The sequence below is a fragment of the Erinaceus europaeus genome, chromosome 17 (genome assembly GCF_950295315.1).
Source record: "Erinaceus europaeus chromosome 17, mEriEur2.1, whole genome shotgun sequence".
Classification (NCBI taxonomy): domain Eukaryota; kingdom Metazoa; phylum Chordata; class Mammalia; order Eulipotyphla; family Erinaceidae; genus Erinaceus; species Erinaceus europaeus.
In genome coordinates this window covers 23,008,266-23,030,860 of record NC_080178.1, presented here as the reverse complement: position 1 = coordinate 23,030,860, position 22,595 = coordinate 23,008,266, and positions in this window count along the sequence as shown.

The window sequence follows — 22,595 nt, the reverse complement described above, 5'->3', positions numbered from 1 at the left end:
TTTGATAGGATTTGGGGTATATTACCCAGCATCTTGTATATAGCTGTGCTGTCGGTTGCTTCTGTTCTCCCTGATCTAGGCTATGGGATAGAACATATCAAAGACTCAGCCTATGTATTAAAAAGACTCAGTCAGTGTTTTAAGAAGTTCTAGACATAGCATCAGTTTTTCGCCTCTCATACTAATTAAATAGTGGTTTATATAATGTTTACACTTTAATAGGATTGTACATAAACACCACTCCCAACACCAAAAGACTGTGTCCCATCCCCACCACCCATCCACGCCCCCCCACCATCCACCGTGCCGGGAAGCCCAATGGCCACCCTCCCCTCCACCACAGTGTTTTTACATTGGTGCCCTGCTCTCGATTTAATAAGATCCTGCTTTTAGTTTCCCTTTCTGTTCTTCTTTCTCAACTTCTGTTGATGAGTGGGGACATCCCATACTCATATTTATCTTTCTGACTTAGCTGACTTAACATAATTCCTTCTAGCTCTGTCCAAGATGGGTCAGATATGGTGGGCTCATTGTTCTTAACAGCTGCATAGTATTCCATTGTGTATATGTACCACAGCTTTCTCAGCCACTCATCTGCTGTTGGGCACCTGGGTTCCTTCCAGGTTTTAGCTATTATGAATTGTGCTGTTATGAACATAGGCGTACACACATCTTTTTGGTTGGGCATTATGGAATCCTTGGGGTATATCCCCAGGAGAGGAATTACTGGGTCATATGGAAGGTCTATGTCTAACCTTGTAAGAGTTCTCCAGACTGCTCTCCACAGAGGCTGGACCAATTTACATTCCCACCAGCAATGTAAAAGGGTTCCTCTGTCCCCAAAGCCTCTCCAACATTTGTTGCTGCTTTCCTTTTTGATGTATGCCATTCTCACAGGAGTGAGGTGGTATCGCAATGTTGTCTTTATTTGCATCTCTCTGACAATCAAAGACCTGGAACAGTTTTTCATATGTTTGTTAGCCTTTTGGATCTCCTCTGAAGTGAATGTCTTGTTCATATCCTCTGCCCGTTTTTGGATGGGCAGAGGAAATGATATTATTTTCTGTATTTGTCTTTTTGCCTTATCTGCTTTTATTCAAATTTGTTCTCCTAGTCTTGGTACTACCTGCAAAAAAAAAAAAATTCATATCAAGAAGTTTAATTAGATACAGAGGCTAACTTCATGTGTGTTATATTAGTTGCTTCCATCAGATTACATATAATATCTGATATCACTAGTTTAATGATACTACTATCACTATATGATCATATTGATGAGGCAGAAGATAACAGTTTGGTTTACCTATATTGACTATTTTCATTGATAATTATTGAAGAAATAAAAATTCCAAGGGCCTTAGAGTCAGCTGTTTGAGAAGAGGATATGTGTGCCTAAGGCCTAAGAAACTACAGCCCTCCTATTCCCTCCCCCCCACATGCACAGTTGAAAACTGGAGGTTTGAACTTGTATCTTCAAATGTCAAACATGGTAAAGTATGTGCTATACTGGGTAAACCACCCCCAGCCCAATATTTCTTGCATATTTACAAGGTTCTCTTATTTCTATTTTGATATATCCCTGGACCTTATAATTCTTTATAGTTGATGGCTTTCCAGAATAAGTTGAAAATTACCCAACGTCTAACACTGATATTTAGTAAACTGTTATTTATTTGTTTGAAACCTTCTCTGTTTCTCTCTCAAATTAGAGCACAATGACTAACTTTTGTATTTTATACGGTGTATTATATGTCAGTTTATATTATAAATCTAAGGTGCTCAAATACCTTTGTATAACAGAAAGTATCTATATGCTTGTGGTGATATCTACACATAGAACATTCCTGAATGACAGTAGTAAGAAGGGGCATTGCTAGTATTATTTTTACCCTAAGAAAGTCTCTCAAGAGGACATATAAGGAGTCTAAGAACATCTTTTATTAACATTCTTGCTACTATGAATATTAATGTAGCAGGAGTCATGAACATAATATTAGTATTATTTTCCCCAGGAAAGTTTCTCATAAAAGCACATAGAAAGAGCCTAAGAAAAAATCTATTATTGGCATCTTTATTACTATGGTCATTCAAGCTGTAAAAGTATGAGATATTTTACCTTTCTTTTACCGACTTTTTGCTGTATGCATAAAACTACTAATTTTTTGCAGCATGTGCTGTTGAAGTTATCTTTGAACTATTGGCTCTTCCTACTTACTGTTTTATTGCTCCTCTAACAGCAATAAAAACAAAAAACACCAAATGAAAAAAGAAAAATAACATTGCTTTGATCATGCAAGTCTAAAGCAGTTAAAATTCAGTCAGTGATGACATTTGTTATTATTATTATTATTTTTTTGCCTCCAGGGTTATTGCTGGGGCTTGGTGCCTGCACCACGAATCCACTGCTCCTGGAGGCCATTGTTGTGGTTATTATTATTGTTGTTGTTGTTGTTGCTGTCATTGTTGGATAGGACAGATAGAAATCGAGAGAGGAGAGGAGGCAGACAGGGGAAGAGAGTGACAGATACCTGTAGACCTGCTTCACCACTTGTGAAGTGACTCCCTCATACGAAGGGAGCAGGGAGCTCAAACCAGGATCCTTATGCAGGTCCTTGTGCTTCGCACCACATGCACTTAACCAGCTGTGCTACCGCCCAACTCCCATGACATTTATTATTATCTGAGTCCAATGTAAATCAGGGATTAGCTAACAAATTTCATGAATTGATCACAGTGGAGATACCACACGAAGTGTGTAACTGATTAAATGAGGAGGTGGTAAATTAAAGTTGTGCAAAATAATTTCTGTAGGATTATAATTTCAGACATAAAAATGATTAAATATGTCTGGTTGAGAATAATGAAGTTGACACTGATGTTTGACTTTATCTTATGTTGTTTGGTGGCTGATAATTTTTTTTATTGAGGGAGTTAATGGTTTACGTATATACATGTGTGACATTTCTATTTTCTTTTTTTTTTAATTGATGAAAGGAGACATTAACAAAACCGTAGGATAGGAGGGGTACAAATCCACACAATTCCCACCACCCAGTCTCCATATCCCATCCCCTCCCCTGATAGCTTTCCCATTCTCTATCCCTCTGGGAGCATGGACCCAGGGTCATTGTGGGTTGCAGAAGGTGGAAGGTCTGGCTTCTGTAATTGCTTCCCCGTTGACTGGTCGATCCATACTCCCAGTCTGCCTCTCTCTTTCCCTAGTAGGGTGGGGCTATGGGGTAGCGGAGCTCCAGGACATATTGGTGGGGTCGTCAGTCCAGTTTTTTTTGCTGCAAAACACTCTCACTACTAGCCTAGGTCCACCTCCACCATCACACAGCACCTATAGTCTTTTACTTTGGCCTAGTATGCAAAACCAGTACAAGTTCTACTTTGTGTTTCCCTTTATGTTCTTATTTCTTAAATTCTGTCTATAAAAGTGATTATCCCATATTCATCCTTCCCTTTCTGGTTTATCTCAATTCACATAATCCCTTCAAGCTCTATCCAAGATGATGTAAAGAAGGTAAATTTATCCTTCTTAATAGCTGATCAGTATTCCAATAAATTCATAACTTTCTCAGCCATTCATCTGTTGGACACCTAGGTTGCTTCCAAGTTTTGGCTATTACAAATTGTGCTGCTATGAACTTAGTTATACCCATATCTCTTTGCATGAGTATATTTAATACCACTGGATATATACCCAGAAGAGGAATTGTAGGATCTTGGGGTAGGCCTACTTACGCCTTCTGAGAGTTCTGCAGACTGCTCTCCTGAAGAGTTGGACCAATTTACGTTGTCACAGGAGTGAATGAAGATTTCTTTACCCCTGCAGCCCTGTCCAGCTTTTGTTGTTACTATCCTTTCTGATATATGGCATATTCTCACAGGCGTGAAGTGTTATCTCATTGCTTTTTGTTGCATTTCTCTAGCAATCAATGACTTGGAACATTTTTATCATATAACTGTTGGCCTGTTGGATATTTGTCTCCTCTCCCCATTTCAACAGGGTCATTGTTGTTGTTACTGAGGTCTTTACATATTTTGATCATTAGGGAGTCAGGCAGTAGCGCAGCGGGTTAAGCGCAGGTGGCACAAAGTGCAAGGACCAGTGTAAGGATCCTGGTTTGAGCCCCCGGCTCCCCACCTGCAGGGGAGTCACTTCACAAGCTGTGAAGCAGGTCTGCAGATGCCTATCTTTCTCTCTCCCTCTCTTTCTTCCCCTCCTCTTTCCATTTCTCTCTGTCCTATCCAACAATGACAACAATAAAACAAGGGCAACAAATGGTAATAAATACATAAATACAAAATATTTTGATCATTAGACTTTTGTCTGATGTATGGCAAATAAAGATATTCTCCCATTCTGTAAGGAGATTCTTTGGGTAGAGGTTTCTTTTGCTGTACAAGCTTCTCAATTTGATGTAGTCCCATTCATTTATTGTTATTTTTGTCTTTGGATTTGTATCATAGAAGATGCCTATAAAACTTAAATGGATAAGAGTTCTGCCAATATTTCCCTCTTAGTATTTGATAAATTTTAACCTTGAAACCAATCAGACTTTAGTGAAAGATCAAGGAATTAATTGATAAATACAGGAAATACTGTTCTCTAGTGGGCATTTGACCAGAAATAAGTTATATTAATTGCCACTTTCTGGAGCTATACCTGCAACACAGGGATAATTAATGTTCATTACAGAGGTAACAGACTATACAAGGGATGGATTTAGAATCTAAAATCAAAGATTTCCTAATACTAAGTGGGACATTTGATAAGCCACTCTATTACCTGAGTCTTAATTGTCTCAATCATTAAAACAAATGTAATGATTAATCAATGGCTATTCTAAGAATGTTTTAGAAAAATCTCAAAATTTTAGTGCAGTCTAAAATGTCATTAGTTAGGAGTTGGTTAAATAAATCTTTATTTTAAAATTGTGATTTAGAACAAGCCAAATTAAGATAATTATATAAAGGTAAATATCTGATAAAATAAATTAAAAGACTTTTTTTGTTCACTTTCTAGAAGAATGAAAGAAAGATAAGCATATTAGATAATAGTTTGATTTGTAACCACAGGTTTAGCCTCATGTTTTCTTTTAAAATTTCAATAAGAATAACTTAAATTTAGAAGAAACCATTGCAGTAGCTCTCAGAAACAAAAATATAGCCACATATATGTCTGTTGACATTTATTATGTATTTTTTAAATTTCTTTATTGGGGTATTAGTGTTTTACCTTTGACAGTAAATACAATATTTTGTACATGCATAACATTTCCTAGTTTTCCATATAACAATACAACCCCCACTAGGTCCTCTATCATCCTATTTGGACCTGTATTCTCCATCCCCCACCCTGAGTCTTTTACTTTGGTGCAATACACCAATTCCAGTTAGGTTCTACTTGTGTTTTCTCTTATGATTTCAATTTTCAGCTTCTGCCTGAGAGTGAGATCATCCCATATTCATCCTTCTGTTTCTGACTTATTTTTTGTTTTGTGTGTCTGGTTAAAGGTTTATTGATTTTGTTCACTCTTTCGAAGAAACAACATTTACTTTCATTCATCTTTTGTATGGTTTTATTTTAAATCTTATTGATTTCTGCCCTAAATTTACTTATTTCTGTCCTTCTGGTTTCTTTAGGGTTCCTTTGTTCTTCTTCTATGTCTTTAAAATGTGTCATCAGGTTGTTTATTTGTGCTTTTCCTTGTTTCCTAATGTGTGCTTGTATGGCTATGAACTTCCCTCTCAGTACTGCTTTAGCTGTGTCCCAAATATTTTGATAGCTTGTGTCCTCATTTTCATTGAACTCTCGAAACATTTTGATTTCTTCCTTTATTTCCTCTTTGACCCAGTAGTTGTTAAATAGTGTACTGTTGAGCTTCCACATTTTGGGACTATTACTAATCATTTGTTGATTGTTCAGTGTTAGTTTAATTCCAGTGTGGTCTGAGAAGATGCTTGGAATGATTTCAATGCTCTTGAATTTGCTGATGCTGTCTTTGTGGCCTAGCATATGGTCCTTGAGAATGACCCATGTGTACTTGAGTAAAATGTGTATTCCAGTTTCTTGGATTGAAGGACTCTGAAAATGTCCAATAGTTCTTGTTTATCTGTCTCCTCATTTAGCTCCCTTATGTTTTCTGCCTGGATGATCTGTCAAGTTGAGAGAGTGGGGTGTTAAAGTCCCCTACTATGACTGTGTTGCTATTAATATATTGGTGTAGCTCTTTTGGTAGATGTTTGATGTATTTAGATGGCTTCTCATTGGGCACATAGATGTTAATAATTTTTAAGTCATCTTGATTGACTGATCCTCTGAGCCTTAGTGTCCATCCCTATCTATTTTAATTTTATTTATTTTAAAGTCTATCGTGTCAGATATGAGAATAGCTGTTCCTGCCCTTTTTTGTGGGCCATTGGCTTGTATGATTATTTTCCATCCTTTCACTTTGAGTCTGTGCTTGTCTTATTGAGTTAGGTGGGTTTCCTATAGACAGCATATTGTTGGGTTGTGTTTTCTGATCCATCTTCCTATTTTATACTGACTCACTTCAGACTATTGTGTACTTTTGGTGTCAGGGATATAATTTGCCCTAATTTATGGATTCATGTGGCCATATGCTCTATCTCATGGGACCTGGTCTATATCTAGGTTTTGGGACTTTGTTAGGAAGTGAACCACCTGGAATGGAATTAGAGAATACTATGAAAGGAAAGGTCTCACAGGAGTAATGAATGTAAATGTCTGACGTTTCTGAACACAGTCTTAAGTGAAGCATACTAAGGTGGTACTATATACAAATAATGTCAAAGAACATAAATTATGGTGATGTTGTGTGTGATATAGAAAATCCTAACACAGAGATTTTTCAAAGTGAACCTTTATGTCTTTTATGTTGTCTAGACTAGAGAAGTTCTCAGCTATTATGTCCTGAAGAATGCTTTTTTCCCCTCCCTCTCTTCCTCTGGTAAGCCAATAATTCTTATATTATTTCTTTTGAAGTCATGCCATAAGTCTCTGTTGTTGTTTTCAATATCTATTAATCTTTTTTTGAGATCTCTGACTTCTTTTTCAGTTGTCTCTAATTTGTCCTCTGTCTTGCTAATTCTGTCTTCAGCCTCTTTTATTCTGTTCTCTCTCCCCTCTACTGTTTTCTGGAGTTCATCTATTTTGTTACCCTGTTCTGATAGTGTTTTAGCTTGTTCATCTAGTTGTGTTCTTAGCTCTCCTATTTCAGTTTTCACCTTGCTAATAACCTTGAGATAATTAGTGTTTGCTTCCAGAGTCTCATTTGTTATTTCTGCATTTCTGATGACAGTTCTTTCAAACTCTTTATTCACTCCTGTGATTATTTCCTTAACTAGTGTTTGGATGTTGACCTCATTATTTTGTGCTTCAGTCTTTGGGGGGCTTTTAGCTGAACTCTTGTCCTAGTTCATTTCTCCAGTATTTCTTCTTGTTGATTTAACCACTCTATAAAGTATGTTATGGGGTCCCTCTCTAGTACTTTTCAAATTACAGATCACTCTTGCCTGGATTGACTTGTGTCTAAGTAAGGTACTTAAAGGGTTCACAGTTGTGGAAATTGACAATTATTTTAATATTATTTTAATCCCTGAGTTGGAGCACAGTGACTTAAAAGTCCTTTATCTTTATCTTCCCTGTAGACTATGGGAGCCTGAGGGCTTTTAAACTATAAGTAGGCTTCTTAGTTTAATTCTCACTCTGGTGATTTGGTAAATTCCTGAAGTCATTCTAGTCCTGTCTTGTTGTGGCCCCAGATGATCTCCTTTGCTATTCCTAGTTGACCAGGGAGAAGAGAGGAGAGAAGCACAGCTGCTTCTGCTCTATAGCCCCGCCTCCTGTAGTCTTTCCTTTATTATGTATTATAGTATAGCTGTTAGGCAAGGAAAAACTATCATGCTAATGACACAACAGTTACAGTTTTCTCTCTCTCTCTCTTTCTCTCCCTCTCCCCTATATCTTCTATATCTTACCACACATGATAACCAAGTATAGAAGTATTATAAACTTAAATAAAAGATGAGGAGAGATTATCGCATTGGTGAAGCACAGGATATATATGTTTGAATTACTTACACCATGTATGATTTGCTTCTACAGACACCAGAGCTGAAAGATGCTCTGGTCTCTTTCTCACTTACTCACCAATATTTTAAAAATAAATCAAAACAAAAACAGTAAGTCTAACCTCCTGAAACAAAATATATGAGAATATATTAATAAAATCAATGTCTTTGTTCTGTGAAATGCCTGTGCCAAAATGGCATTGGATGCTGACTGCCAATTAAATCTGTTTTTTTAACGAAAATTTGTCCTGTACCGCTTACCACACATGCACATAATCTCAAGCTATTATTTAGTTGCTTTTGGACATGATATTTGGTTGCTAATAACTCCATGGCCATGCACCCTGAAAATCTTATTTTACTTTTATTCATTTTTTTTTTTAGTATAGTAGATACGAACTTCGCACATGTATAATCTCACCACTGCAAGTCATTTTTTTCCATTCATATAAGTGACAAAGGGAGACTCTTGATCCCCGTGGGGTGCCAGAGCCCCAGTATGGGTTGCATATGGCAATGCAGCCATCTTCACAGTGTGAGGTCTATCTGGCTCCATGTTTTTCTGTTTACTTGGTTTTTTTCAGGTAATATCTGGAGTTCAGGTAGGAAGAGGAATACAGTAAATTAATGTCTTTTAGAAATTGAGACCCCTGAATCCATCTAGTGTTAAGAAGGAGATGTTGTTTAACCTGTTCACTATGTAACACATAGTTTTGCTCATTTTATGACATCTGCAACATGCAGGAAGTTATTCAGTTAATTCCATGCTAACTTTCTTTTATTTTGAGTTTTCATATTCCCACATTTTGCACACTGAAGAAACTGAATGTATTTTCTCAATTCTTAGTTAACAGATAAATTTATTTTAAACATTTGGTATATAAATGTTCTTCAATTAAACAGAACTTAGAGTGATTTATTATCTATCTATCTATCTAACATATATCTTTCTATCTACCTATCATCAATCTGTCTTCTGTTTGTGCATCTACCAAATGATATTCCAAATTGACTCATGGGACTATAGATGCTGTGATGTTCCCAAATTGTTACTTATATAAATGAAGGCTGAGCAAAATTGCTGTTATTATTATGCAAAGGAAGAAGAACACAAAATGTGGAATTTTACTTCTAACATATTGATAACCCAAGAGGAATGAAATTTCAATCTGAGTTCAAATACTGGGGAAAAGACAAATCTCTCAGCTCAGAAGAAATTCCATCTTTATTCCACTCAGGTCTTAAGACTATTAGATGAAGTTCCTTCATGTTAGAGAAATTCAGTCTCAATGACTTGAATGTGACTCTCATTCAAAAATACTCTCACAGAAACACACAGTATTATAGTTGATTAATATCTGGGCAATTTATGGCTGTCAAGTTGACACATTCAATTAACACAGCTGGCTAAATCCAAGATAAAATATTCAATTATATTAAAAATCAATTTTAAAAACTGATACTACTAGTTTAATATGTGGTGCTCAGTCATATTTATATTCACCACCAGATGAACTTATAAACAATGTCTTAATTACCAAGTCAATTTAGAGAAGTACTTAAAAAGCAACCTTGCAAATATGGCTTTATATACATGAAAATGTTCATTTTCTCTACTTATCAAATGTATGTAAATAATTAGTGAAATTTCTTTACTATCTTATCATATTTTGTAGAGGAATAAATATAATAACCATGAAAATGAATAAATATTAGTTACTAATATTTTCATAGTACTATTATCATATTATTCATAGTCAATTAGATTAAACAAGGGAATAGAATCATAAATGAATATGTTGGTTTTTGCCTGAGTGCCCTTATTAATGATATGCACAGAGAACATCAAATAAAATACCTGGGTGGTAGTACACCTTGAGTGACCACACATATTATTATGCACAAAGACCTAGGTTCAAACCTCATCACCACTTGCAGGGTAATGCTTCACAATGGTGGTACAGGTATCTCTCCTCTCTTCCTATTTCTCCTTCACTCTTGATTTCTCTTGTTTCTATGCAATAAATAAATAAATAAATTTAAAAGAGCAAATATAAATCATAACTTTAGCCTACTTTGAAAGCCTAAATAGGGGAGTCAGGCGGTAGTGCAGCGGGTTAAGCGCAGGTGGTGCTAAGCACAAGGACCAGCAGAAGGATCCCGGTTCGAGCCCCTGGCTCCCCACCTACAGGGGAGTTGCTTCACAGGTGGTGAAGCAGGTCTGCAGGTGTCTATCTTTCTCTCCCCCTCTCTGTCTTCCCCTCTTCTCTCCATTTCTCTCTGTCCTATCCAACAACAAGGACATCAATAATAACTATAACAATAAAACAACAAGGGCAAAAAAAGAAAAAAATAAATTAAATTAAAAAGCCTAAATAATTCATAATGGTATGATTTATAATTTTTTATCATTAGTTACAAGTTTTTATTAATGAGTTTTCTTTTAGACTAGAAAACTAGCTCAAAATGAAAAATAAAATATGTATTATCATAATTTCAAGAAAGTCCTAACTCTTCAACATCATTTCCATTAAAGTTTTAATAATTTTAGTAAAAATATAAACTATAGTTAAACATTTTGTAGTAGTCTCCTCAAACATGAAATGCTCTAAGATAGCCACATTTTCTTTCTTTTTTCTTACTGGGGAAGACTGATGGTTTACAAACTACAGTAAAAAAGAGTAGTTTGTACATGTGTAGCACTCCTCAGTTTTCCACATAACAATTCAACCCCCTCTAGGTCCTCCTCTGTCTTAAGACCTGAACCATTTCCCTCCACTCCAGAGTCTTTTACTTTGGTGCAATGCCTGGCTAGCATGGGGGTGCCTCTTCCCCCTTCCCCGGCCGCATGCTCTCTGGGTTGGAGAGAACTTGACCGGACTCAGCCTGGGCTGCTACTCACTCAGCGATGTGGGAGATAGATGACTCAGGAACTCGTGGCAGAGTGGTAATGCAAAAGGATCTATTAATCAGAGAGCCAGTGTTTTAATAGGATAAAACCAGAAGTGGCAAGTCAGAAATGGGAATGGCTAGTAAAAGGGGTTGAGAAAGGCAAAAGCACGCTGGGAAGGTAGAAGCTTCTTTGCAGCTGTTGCAAGAGTTTTAACCGGTAGGATTAATGTTACCCTGCTGGCAGGGCACGTCTCAAGGTAGAAAGAAGATTGATTAATGGGATGGGTGGGGATCTTTCAGGAAAAACAATGATTATGTAAATTGGCCATAGTGTCAGCAATGCAGGATGGAGCAGGGGATGTTGGCTTAATGCCCGACAGTGCAATATATCAACCACAGTCCATGTTCTGCTTTGTGTTTTCTTATTTTTCAACTTCTTTTTTTATTAGTAGTGATTTAATAATGATTGACACAATTGTGGGGTAAAAGTTCATTTTTCTTTTTTAATGAATATTTGCTGAAATTTTTTATTTAATAAGCATTTTAATTTTAATTCAAGGTAATGCTATTACTAAAATTTAGTTTACTTGGGGCTGAGGAGCTAGCATGATGGTTATGATAAAGGCATTCATGTCTGAGCTTCTGAGGTTCCAGGCTTAATCCTCAGCACTACTGTAAATCAGAGCTGAGCAGGTCTGTCTTCTTCATCCCTCTACCCCTGACCCCTGCCCCAGTATCTCTCTCTTGTCTCTAGTATATTAAACATAGATAAAATACGTTGAAAGTTTAGAATTCCAACTATAGATGTGTGGTGTGTGTCCTTACTGTTTATCTAGCATTATTTTTGTTTTTGTTGTTCTTTTAAAACATCTGACACCATGACTGGAAAAACATCACATCTAACAGAGTGTTGGACTTTAGACTTAACTCCTGAGTTGATCATTGACAATACATTCACCTGAGTAGCATTCCCACTTCTATTTTATTATTATTATTTATTTATTTCCTTTTGTTGCCCTTGTTGTTTTATTGTTGTAGTTATCATTGTTGTTGTTATTGATGCTGTTGATGTTGGATAGGACAGAGAGAAATGGAGAGAGGAGGGGAAAACAGAGAGAGGGAGAGAAAGATAGACACCTGCAGACCTGCTTCACCCCTTGTGAAGTGACCCACCTGCAGGTGGGGATCCGGGGGCTCGAACCTGGATGCTTAGGCTGGTCCTTGCACTTTGTGCCATGTGCACTTTACCTATTGTGCTATCGCCCAACTCTCCAGCATTCTCATTTCTATCTCTCTCATATGATATATATATATATATCATATGAGAGATATATATATATATCATATATATATATATGATATATATATATCATATGATATATATATATCATATATATATATATATATATCATATGATATATATATATATATATATATATCATTGTGCTGGGTGATGGTACACAGGTAGTACACATGTTAATCATACAGACTCCCAACTTTGACCATAACCCCAATGGAAGTAAATCAATAAATAATCCTACATCAATATGGATAACCATATATATGTTGTCCATGTTGAAATTTTATATCCTAGTTTATCAGTGTTGCTGTAAATTTGGAAGAAAAATAAACAGGAGCAAATAAAATATAATATGTACATTTTTCTGCAATAAAAAATTTTATCTAAGTAAAAAATACACTTACAAATAAATAAATGGTATGTAAGAATATACAAATGAATAATTTCTGAGAGTATTCTGTGAAGATTTGATGTTACCTTATATTGTTTCGATTTAAATACTACTAAGTGAGAGCATTTTTTAAGTTTATATATTTATGCAGGTGCTTCAAATTAGTTTTTTCATTTTGAAAAACTTAACTAATTTGTCTAATAGGATATTATAACCAAGGTCTTTCAAACCAAATATATGTGATATCAAACTACCTGTGTGTTATATAGATGACAGGTTAACAAACTGATAGCTAAAACATAGAAATTAAGCAAACAAATTTCATATAATTTGCAGAAGAGCAGCAAAGTGCTGTGTGTTGGGAGAAGAAAAATTAAGCTCCAGATGCAACTGAGGAAGATTTGAATATATAGCTCTTTCAGTTTTATGATGAGGAAGTTAACATTCACATACATTATTATTTGCTTAATACTTTAGTAAATGTAAAGATGTTTCACATTGCTTGGATGAAAAACAGTCATTCCTTAGATTTAAACATATAGAAGACTATCCCTTTGAGACATCAGTCCTCACCTACAGGCGGAAAGCTTTGCAAATGGTGAAGCAGTGTTTCAGGTGTCAGTCTCCCTCTCTATCTCCACCTTCCCCTTTTCAATTTCTGGTTGCCTCTATCCAATAAATAAATAAAACTAATACCAGTCTTTTTAAAAAATGCTTTAAAAATAATACTATCCTTCCCATGTTTAAACATCTTAAGGAGCATCAAACAAAGAAACTCAGGCACACAAGTCAATACTCTACCACTGTCCTGGCTCCCAAACTGAGTTAGTTTAAATTGTGCCAAATGTATTAAATGCTCAGTGTAATTTGACATAATTTCTAGAAAGCACACATTATTAAAAGATAAATATATCAAAGAGAATTCTCAAAGTTTCCAATTTCAGACATTGGTGAAACTTTTACTAGTCATATTATGATTTCTGGATAGAAGAGACTATAATGGTGTGATATATTTTGGTTGTTACCACTATTTTCACTGACCAAGAACATCTCCTACAATATTGTATCTTAAGAACAAAAAAGGACATAATATTTAGTTTAAAATGGCAAATATGAGGGTATATATATATATATATATATATATATATATATATATATTTCGCTTTAATGTTTTCAGTCATTTCAAAAAATAAGATTATAAAGAGTCATGTTGTTACTGTGAACTTTGTAATACAAGGTATTAAGATGAAGGCAATATTTGTATTCCAACAAAGATTCCTGGGGAGTCTTTCTTCTTGAGATCTATTTATATTTGTTAAGAAGACAGAAACCTGAATTCAAGTAAAGAATAAAGACCCCCTAAGTATGAATTATTGTAAGGATACTTTCCAATTAGTGAACATATGACTGAGGTCTATTCAAACGTATTTTCTTCCATCAGAGCTATTTTTATATGGGAAACTGCTTCTATTTTCAAAGAGGAAGGAATGAAATCATGTACAGAAAAAGTTAATTTATATATTTATTTCTTACTTTCATTTTCTATTATGTTTTACTTATCCTGTATTTCCCCCATCCTATATACTTTCTTCCTACCTTCTTAGAATATTCCCTTTCATGTGATACCTAGAAACAAGAATCATTTATTAATTTACCATTGCTGTTGAAGATTGAAAGAAAAATAATCTTTTTATTGGCATCTTATAAACTCAGTCATGAAAGTCATTCACATAGCAATTATGTTAAATTACCAACCCAAAAGTATATATTTGTTGTCAGCTAAGTTTGCAGATTGCCATTTTCATACTATGGAGGAAGCGTCCCCATGAGAATAGAAGAAGAAATTATTGTTTTGGAAGTGGTAGATGGAACTGCTAAAAATCAAACAAACAATAGTAACAATAATAAAAAGCACAACTTGTTTTCATAAAGCACCCAGAGAGATTCGTTATCTGATGCAGAGATATGGAGGCTTATATACGAGTTTTGCATCTTTGAAATACTGAAAAGGACCCTTGGATAATGTTTGAACACAAGGTTATAGAAAGTTGATTTTGAAAGTATAGTCTTGTCTAGTAAGAAACATACTGCCTGGATACCTAGAGGAACTTATTTGTTTTTGTTCATTCAACACACAAAAAAACCTTCCATTTATTTTTGGCACTTTAGTTGGCATATAAGAGTTGCAAGAACATGAAAACACCTATTATTGCCAAAACAATCTTAAGGAAAGGAAACAGAAACGGAGGCATCACACTCCCAGACCTTAAACTATACTATAAAGCCATCATCACCAAAACAGCATGGTACTGGAACAAAAATAGGCACACAGACCAGTGGAACAGAATTGAAAGCCCAGAAATAAATCCCCACACCTATGGACATCTAATCTTTGATAAGGGGGCCCAAAGGACTAAATAGAAAAGGAGGATCTCTTCAATAAATGATGCTGGGAAAACTGGGTTGTAACATGCAGAAGAATGAAATTGAACCACTTTATCTCACCAGAAACAAAAATCAACTCCAAATGGATCAAAGACCTAGATGTCAGACCAGAAAAAATCAAATACTTAGAGGAAAACATTGGTAAAACACTTTCCCACCTACACCTCAAGGACATCTTTGATGAATCAAACCTAATTGCAAGGAAGACTAAAGCAGAAACAAACCAATGGGACAACATCAAATTGAAAAGCTTCTGCACAGCCAAAGAAACTATTAAACAAAGAGAACCCTCACAGAACGGGAGAAGATCTTCACATGCCAGACATCAGACAAGAAACTAATCACCAAAATATATAAAGAGCTCAGCAAACTTAGCAGCAAAAAAGCAAATGAACCCATCCAAAAATGGGCAGAGGATATGAACAAAACATTCACCACAGAGGAGATCGAAAAGGCTAACAAACATATGAAAAACAGCTCTAGGTCACTGATTGTCAGAGAAATGCAAATTAAGACAACACTAAGATACCATACATCAAAAAGGACAGCAGCAACAAATGCTGGAGAGGTTGTGGGGACAGAGGAACCCTTTTACATTGCTGGTGGGAATGTAAATTGGTATAGCCTCTGTGGAGAGCAGTCTGGAAAACTCTCAGAAGGCTAGACATGGACCTTCCATATGATCCAGTAATTCCTCTCCTGGGCTTATACCCCAAGGACTCCATAATACCCAACCAAAAAGAGGTGTGTACTCCTATGTTCATAGCAGCACAACTCATAATAGCTAAAACCTGGAAGTAACCCAGGTGCCCAAAAACAGATGAGTGGCTGAGAAAGCTGTGGTATATATACACAATGGAATACTATGCAGCTATCAAGAACAATGAACCCACCTTCGCTGACCCATCTTGGACAGAGCCAGAAGGAATTATGTTCAGTGAGCTAAGTCAGAAAGATAAAGATGAGTATGGGATGATCCCACTCATCAACAGAAGTTGACTAAGAATATCTGAAAGGGAAACTAAAAGCAGGACCTGACCAAATTGTAAGTAGGGCATCAAAGTAAAAACCCTGTGGTGAGGGGTAGACATGCAGCTTCCTGGGACAGAGGGGGGTGGGAGTGGGTGAGAGGGATGGGTCACAGTCTTTTGGTGGTGGGAATGGTGTTTATGTACACTCCTAGTAAAATGTAATCATATAAATCACTAGTTAATTAATACGAGAGGGGGAAAATTAATTGTATGTCTCGAAGTTTTTCAAAACACAAACTGAATCTTTTCAATATATAGGCTGTGTAACTGATATGCAGACTCTCTCAAAAGCCTAGACCAAGTAGATCATAAGCAACCAATAGCACAGCTATATACAAGATACTGGGTACTGTACAGCAAACCCTAACAAAAGGACTTTTCAGAGTTAACCCAATTAACAAATAATGTGATGATAACATTAACTATCGATTGTCTTTTTGAACCCTAAGACAGCAGGAACCTCAAATCCCCACTACAGAGCCTCTACTTCCCCCAGTCCTGGAACCCTTGAATAGGGCCCACTTTCCCATATGCCTCTCCAAATCCATATCAAATAATATTGCATCTGCCGATCACAACCTAACCAACACAATGATTGCCACCTCAACATGCTTCACTTCAGACTGTGTCCAGAGACTTCACGTTTGGAATGACAACCCTTCAGCTTCATTACTCCAGTGAGACCTTTCCTTTCATAGGATACTCTAAATTCCATCTCAGGTGGTTCACTTTCTAACAAAGTCCCAAAACCTAGATATACACCAGTTTCTGTGAGAGAGAGCATATGTTCACACGTATCCATAAACTACTGCAAAATATATACCTGAAAGCAGAAGTACACTAGAGTTTGCAGTGAGTACCCCCCTAACACTTCATCTCCACTATTCCAAGTTTTGGGTCCATGATTGCTCAACAATTTGTTTGGCTTCGTATGTTAACTCTCTTTTCAGTCACCAGGTTCCAGATGTCATCAGGATGCTGGCCAGGCTTCCCTGGACTGAAGACCCCACCAATGTGTCCTGGAGCTCTGCTTCCCCAGAGACCCACCTTACTAGGGAAAGAGAGAGGCAGACTGGGAGTATGGATTGACCAGTCAACGTCCATGTTCAGCGGGGAAGCAATTACAGTAGCCAGACCTTCTACCTTCTGCAACCCACAATGACCCTGGGTCCATGCTCCCAGAGGGATAGAGAATGGGAAAGCTGTCAGGGGAAGGGGTGGGATATGGAGATTGGGTGGTGGGAATTGTGTGGAATTGTACCCCTCCTACCCTATGGTTTTGTTAGTTAATCCTTTCTTAAATAAAAAAGAAAAAAAAAAAAGAGTTGCAAGACCATTTGCATAACCACTGTGCTATCTACTCCCACCCTATAAACAATTCATTTAAACGCAGAAAACACAAAGGCAAAGGAGTAAAAACTTCAAGGAGTACAGAGAAGGATAAAAATATACCTAAAAATATGAATTCTTCCCTTACAGAACTGTACAATTTCATAGGTCAAGCACTCCTGTGGAACCAAACCAAAATGAAAGTTATAACAGTTACCTTAAGTGAAACCACTTAGTCTTCTTAGTCAGCTTCCCTCTATTCCAGGATCCCCAACATCTCCAGCTAACCTACCCTGGTGTTCACACATAGAGGAGAACTCTACCTGGATTGCCCAGCCTCCAACCTCCAGGGCTGCCATTCTTCCACCGGAGCTTCTAAAATGTAGGAATCTCTAACCTTTGATAACAACCTCACCCAACTGAAACCCTAACCTTCTCCACAGGGCTTTCCGTACCACCACCCCCATAACTACAAGCTATTTACAGAGACAAATGAACACAATAAAAAAAAAAACTTCCCAACAATAATAGTCCATGTCCAGATGGGTTTACAAATGAATAATGAAAGCTACAAGATCTTCAAAGAAGAATTACTACCAATACTTCTCTAGCTCTTCCAAAATATCAAAGAAACAGGAGTTCTCCCTGACACCTTTTATGAAGCCAACATCAAACTAATACCTAAAGCAGATAGGTGAAGGAAGGAAGGAAGGAAGGAAGGAAGGAAGGAAGGAAGGAAGGAAGAAAGGAAGAAAGGAAACAGACCAATATCCCTGATGAACATAAATGCTAAGATATTCTATAAAATTCTAGCCAGCTGCATATTGAAATACATCAAGAAAATCTCCTGTACCATGATCAAGTAGGTTTTATCCCAGGAACTTAAGGCTGGTTCAATATATGTAAATCAATAGTGTTATTTGCCTTATCAAAAAATGTACAACAAAAAAAAAATCACATGATCATCTCAATGGATGCAGAGAAAGTCTTTGACAACATCCTTTCATGATCAAAACATTAAAATAAAAATGGGGATAGATGGAAAAAGTCATCAAACAAATTGAATTTATATAAAGTATACCATTAGTCAACATCATACTCAATGGTGAAAAAAAAAATGATAGCTTTTCCTCTTCAATCAGGTACAAAGCAGGGCAGCCCATTATCACCACTACTATTCATCATTCCCTTGGAAGTCCTAGCCATAGCAACTAGGCAAGCTTTACGTCTTGGTAAAAAGAAGTTAAACTATTCCTATTTGCTGATGACATGACTTTATCTATACAGTAGAAAGCCCCTAGACAGTATTGAAAAGTATAATAAGGTGGCAGGATACAAAATCAATAGACAAAAGTCAATAGTATTCCTTTGTGCAAATAAGAAAAAGATTCAGAAATCCCATTCACCATAGCATCAAAAGAAGAAAAATCAAATATTTGGGAATCAAGTTAACAAAGGAAATGAATTTATATACTGAAAACTAACAGTCACTCTTCAAGGAAACAGAAAGAGAAACAAAAAAATGGAAAGACACTCTATGCCCTTGGATTGGAAGGATTAACACTGTCAGAATGACCATCTTGTCCAGAGGCATATACAGATCTAATGCTATCCCTATCAAAGTATCAACAGACTTATTTAAGGGAATAGAACAAAAGTTACAAAATTTTATCTGGACAGTGTTAAAGTAAATTGAAAATTGAGAACATCATGTTAAGTAAGATAAGCCAAAAACAGAAATACCAAATGATCTCACTTATTAACAGTACTTAATAAAGTAGGGGCGACAGGGAGAGAAAGTATAATGTGAAACATGAACTGCACATGGTGTATTGCATCAAAGCAAAAACTCTGGAAAGGGTAGGGGAGGGAGGAGAGGAAGAAACCTTTGAGGGGCTAGTACATAATGAAAGTGTATGCATTTATCAGTGAATGAACTTTAATGCATTAATCTCATCAATAAAAAAAAGAATTGTGGTGGTGCACCTGGTTGAGCGCACATGTTACAATGTGCAAGGACCTGGTTTCAAGCCCCCAGTCTCCACCTGCAGGGGAAAGCTTCACAAGTGGTGAAGCAGTGCTGCAGGTGTCTCTCTGTCTCTCACTCTCTCTATCCCTCTCTTCCCTCTCAATTTCTGGCTGTATCTATCCAATCAATAAATAAAATATAATAAAAATTAAAAAAAAGAATTATAGTATACTCAAGCTATAAAGTCAAGCCATTGGACTTATAGAAATTAATCTTTAATATGTCAATATTTTTATGTTTATAAATTCCACCTCTGTAAGGATGATGATATGTCTCTTAGTAGTAAGAACACAATTTTGGTGGGGCAGGGAAGATAACATTATCCAAAGAGATTTTCATGTCTGAGGCTCCAAAGTCCCAGGTTCAATCTCCCGCATCACCATAAGCTCTCTATGCTCTATTAAAAACAAAAACAAAAAACAAACATTGGTTGTTTTCTTCAAAAGCTCAATTTGTTCTCAATTTTAATTTAAAATCCTATTACTTCCTCAATGTCAAAATTTGCTTTCTGCCCTTTATCTGGTCCAGTCCCAAACTGATTTCAGCTACTATATCAATGGTGAATCATCAAATTTCCAAAGCATAGAGGAATATATTGACTATGAAACCTATATCCTAAAGGTTATAAGTGTACTCAAACAAGCAGCAGTTGTAACATCTTTGGGCTTGTTACAAATTCAAATTCTGAAAAGTCATTCTAAACTTAACAACTCAGAAGATGTTCCTAGCCCATGTTCAAATCTAAAAATAACTCCTCTATTCCATCCATCCTGACATCCTGTACCATCATTGATAAGTGTGCCTCAATACTTTTTTTTCATCATTTTCCCTAATATCTCATATAATTCACTCTCAGCTTCTCAATTAACCCAACATATCTCCTCCTAAGGATCTGTGTTAATCAAAAATAGCCTCACCATAAGCTATCTGTGATTTCACTTCTACATGCATTCTATCTAGAAAGACAATGTGACTTCATAAATAGCTTGCACACAGAAATCTTAGGGAATAAAATCATTATGATATTTTTATTATTTAGTTTACACTCAAGATAACCAGCATTTCACAAGGCCTATATGCCAAAAGATCTGGAAAAATAGCAAATGTATTGTCCTGAGTGTTTCAGTTTAGTACACCATAAAAGGCAACATAGGGAAAGAATAGAAGTCCCTCTGTGAGTACATTTCCTCTGCAAATGATGTTAATATCTAAGTCACTTTGAGAAAGAATAATATGAGGTATTAACTGAGTATGCAAGCATCTGCTTTTTAATATTGTATAAAGAAGTACTGTCAAAAAGCTTAAAATAATGCAACTTTACAGAAAACTATGACTATATATGAGGGATGCTGGTAGAGTATGGTATAGTGAAAAAATTAACTAATCATATATGCATTTATGTTAAAAACAATGCAGATATTAAGATGGTAAAGACTTAAAAAGAAACTTTTGCCTTTTAAAAAAATATTTATTTATTATAAAGTTAGGAGAAGAGAGAGAGAGAGAGAACCAGATATCATTCTGGTACATTTGCTGCCAGAGAGAGAGAACCAGATATCATTCTGGTACATTTGCTGCCAGAGAGAGAGAACCAGATATCATTCTGGTACATTTGCTGCCAGAGAGAGAGAACCAGATATCATTCTGGTACATTTGCTGCCAGGGATCAAACTCAGGGCCTCATGCTAGTGAATCCAATGTTTTACCCACTGCACCACCTCCCAGACCATGACTTTTGCCTTTTGTTCTACCTAGATATGAGTTAGCTTTTGAGTCTGTTAAATATAAGAGGTGGGCACCAAAGTAAAAACCCTGTGGTGAAGGGGAGGGTGGCCATTGGGCTTCCTGGCGAAGCAAGTGGAGGGGAAGTGGGGGACTGGGGGAGGTGGGGGCGGGGTGGTGGTGGTTGGGATGGGACACAGTCTTTTGGTGGTGGGAATGGTGTCTATACAAAAAAAAATATATATATAAGAGGTGGTGGCAGACTTCTAAGCTATGCATAAACACCACTTGTTCATTTTAAGTTGAGATTCTAATTTTGATTATTTTATGCTCAGGAATGAAATTATATAGTAAATATGTTTGATCAGAGCAGTGTTAAGCTATGATATATGTTGGTGTCAGGAATTTAATCTGGTACCTCTCATGCATGTCCCACTGCTTGTCTCCTCTCTAATGTTCTATTTTATTTGTTTGTTTATTTATTTATTTATTTTGAGGAATGTGCATGCTTTATCCCTTTTGACTAGTTAATATTTTCACTACCAACCACACTAGGTAGTGTGATAATATGTTAATTTTAAGGAACACAAATATTTAGTGGGTAGCATGTGAGTTGGAATAAAATTAGAACTGAATATCTTGTGATAGAGTATTGAAAAATCTTTCAATTATAGTATGTATGTTTCTCTCCTGTACAAACTGGAAGTACTAGTGGACATAGATAAATGCCAGAAATGGAGCAAGTGCCCCTCAGAATGAATGATACTAATGTGCTTACACTTCTTCAAAACTAGCAAAAGAAATTTGGCTACCACTTTGCTGGTGACAGTTTCTCCTATGTACTTTTTAAATAGCTCAATTGTGTTAAGGTTACTTGCTATTCTTTCCATGTCAAGCAATGGCGCTCTTGCTTACAAAGATCTGTGATACAGCCTTAGATTTAGAAACTACTTATATAAATTTCTCTGGAAAGCTAAACCACAGGAAACTTCGAATTTATGAAAGATACATGTTTTTAAAGTTGAAAGTTCACAATAGCATTTTAAAATGAAAAATTGATCAACTTGTTAAAAATGTTCTAAAGGTAGTGTGTTGTTCACCAATTTACATTTTTCTGCATGTATAAATGAGTATATGCATCACATGGATTAGGCCCTAGGTTTGATCCCTGGCACCAAGTCATGAATAGTAAATATGCTTTAAAATATTAGTTGTTGGGAGTCGGGGGATAGCGCAGCAGGTTAAGCGCACAAGGTGCAAAGTGCAGGGACCAGTTAGGACCCCAGTTCAGGCCCCAGGCTCCCCACCTGCAGGGGATTCACTTCACAGGCGGTCAAGCAGGTCCGCAGGTGT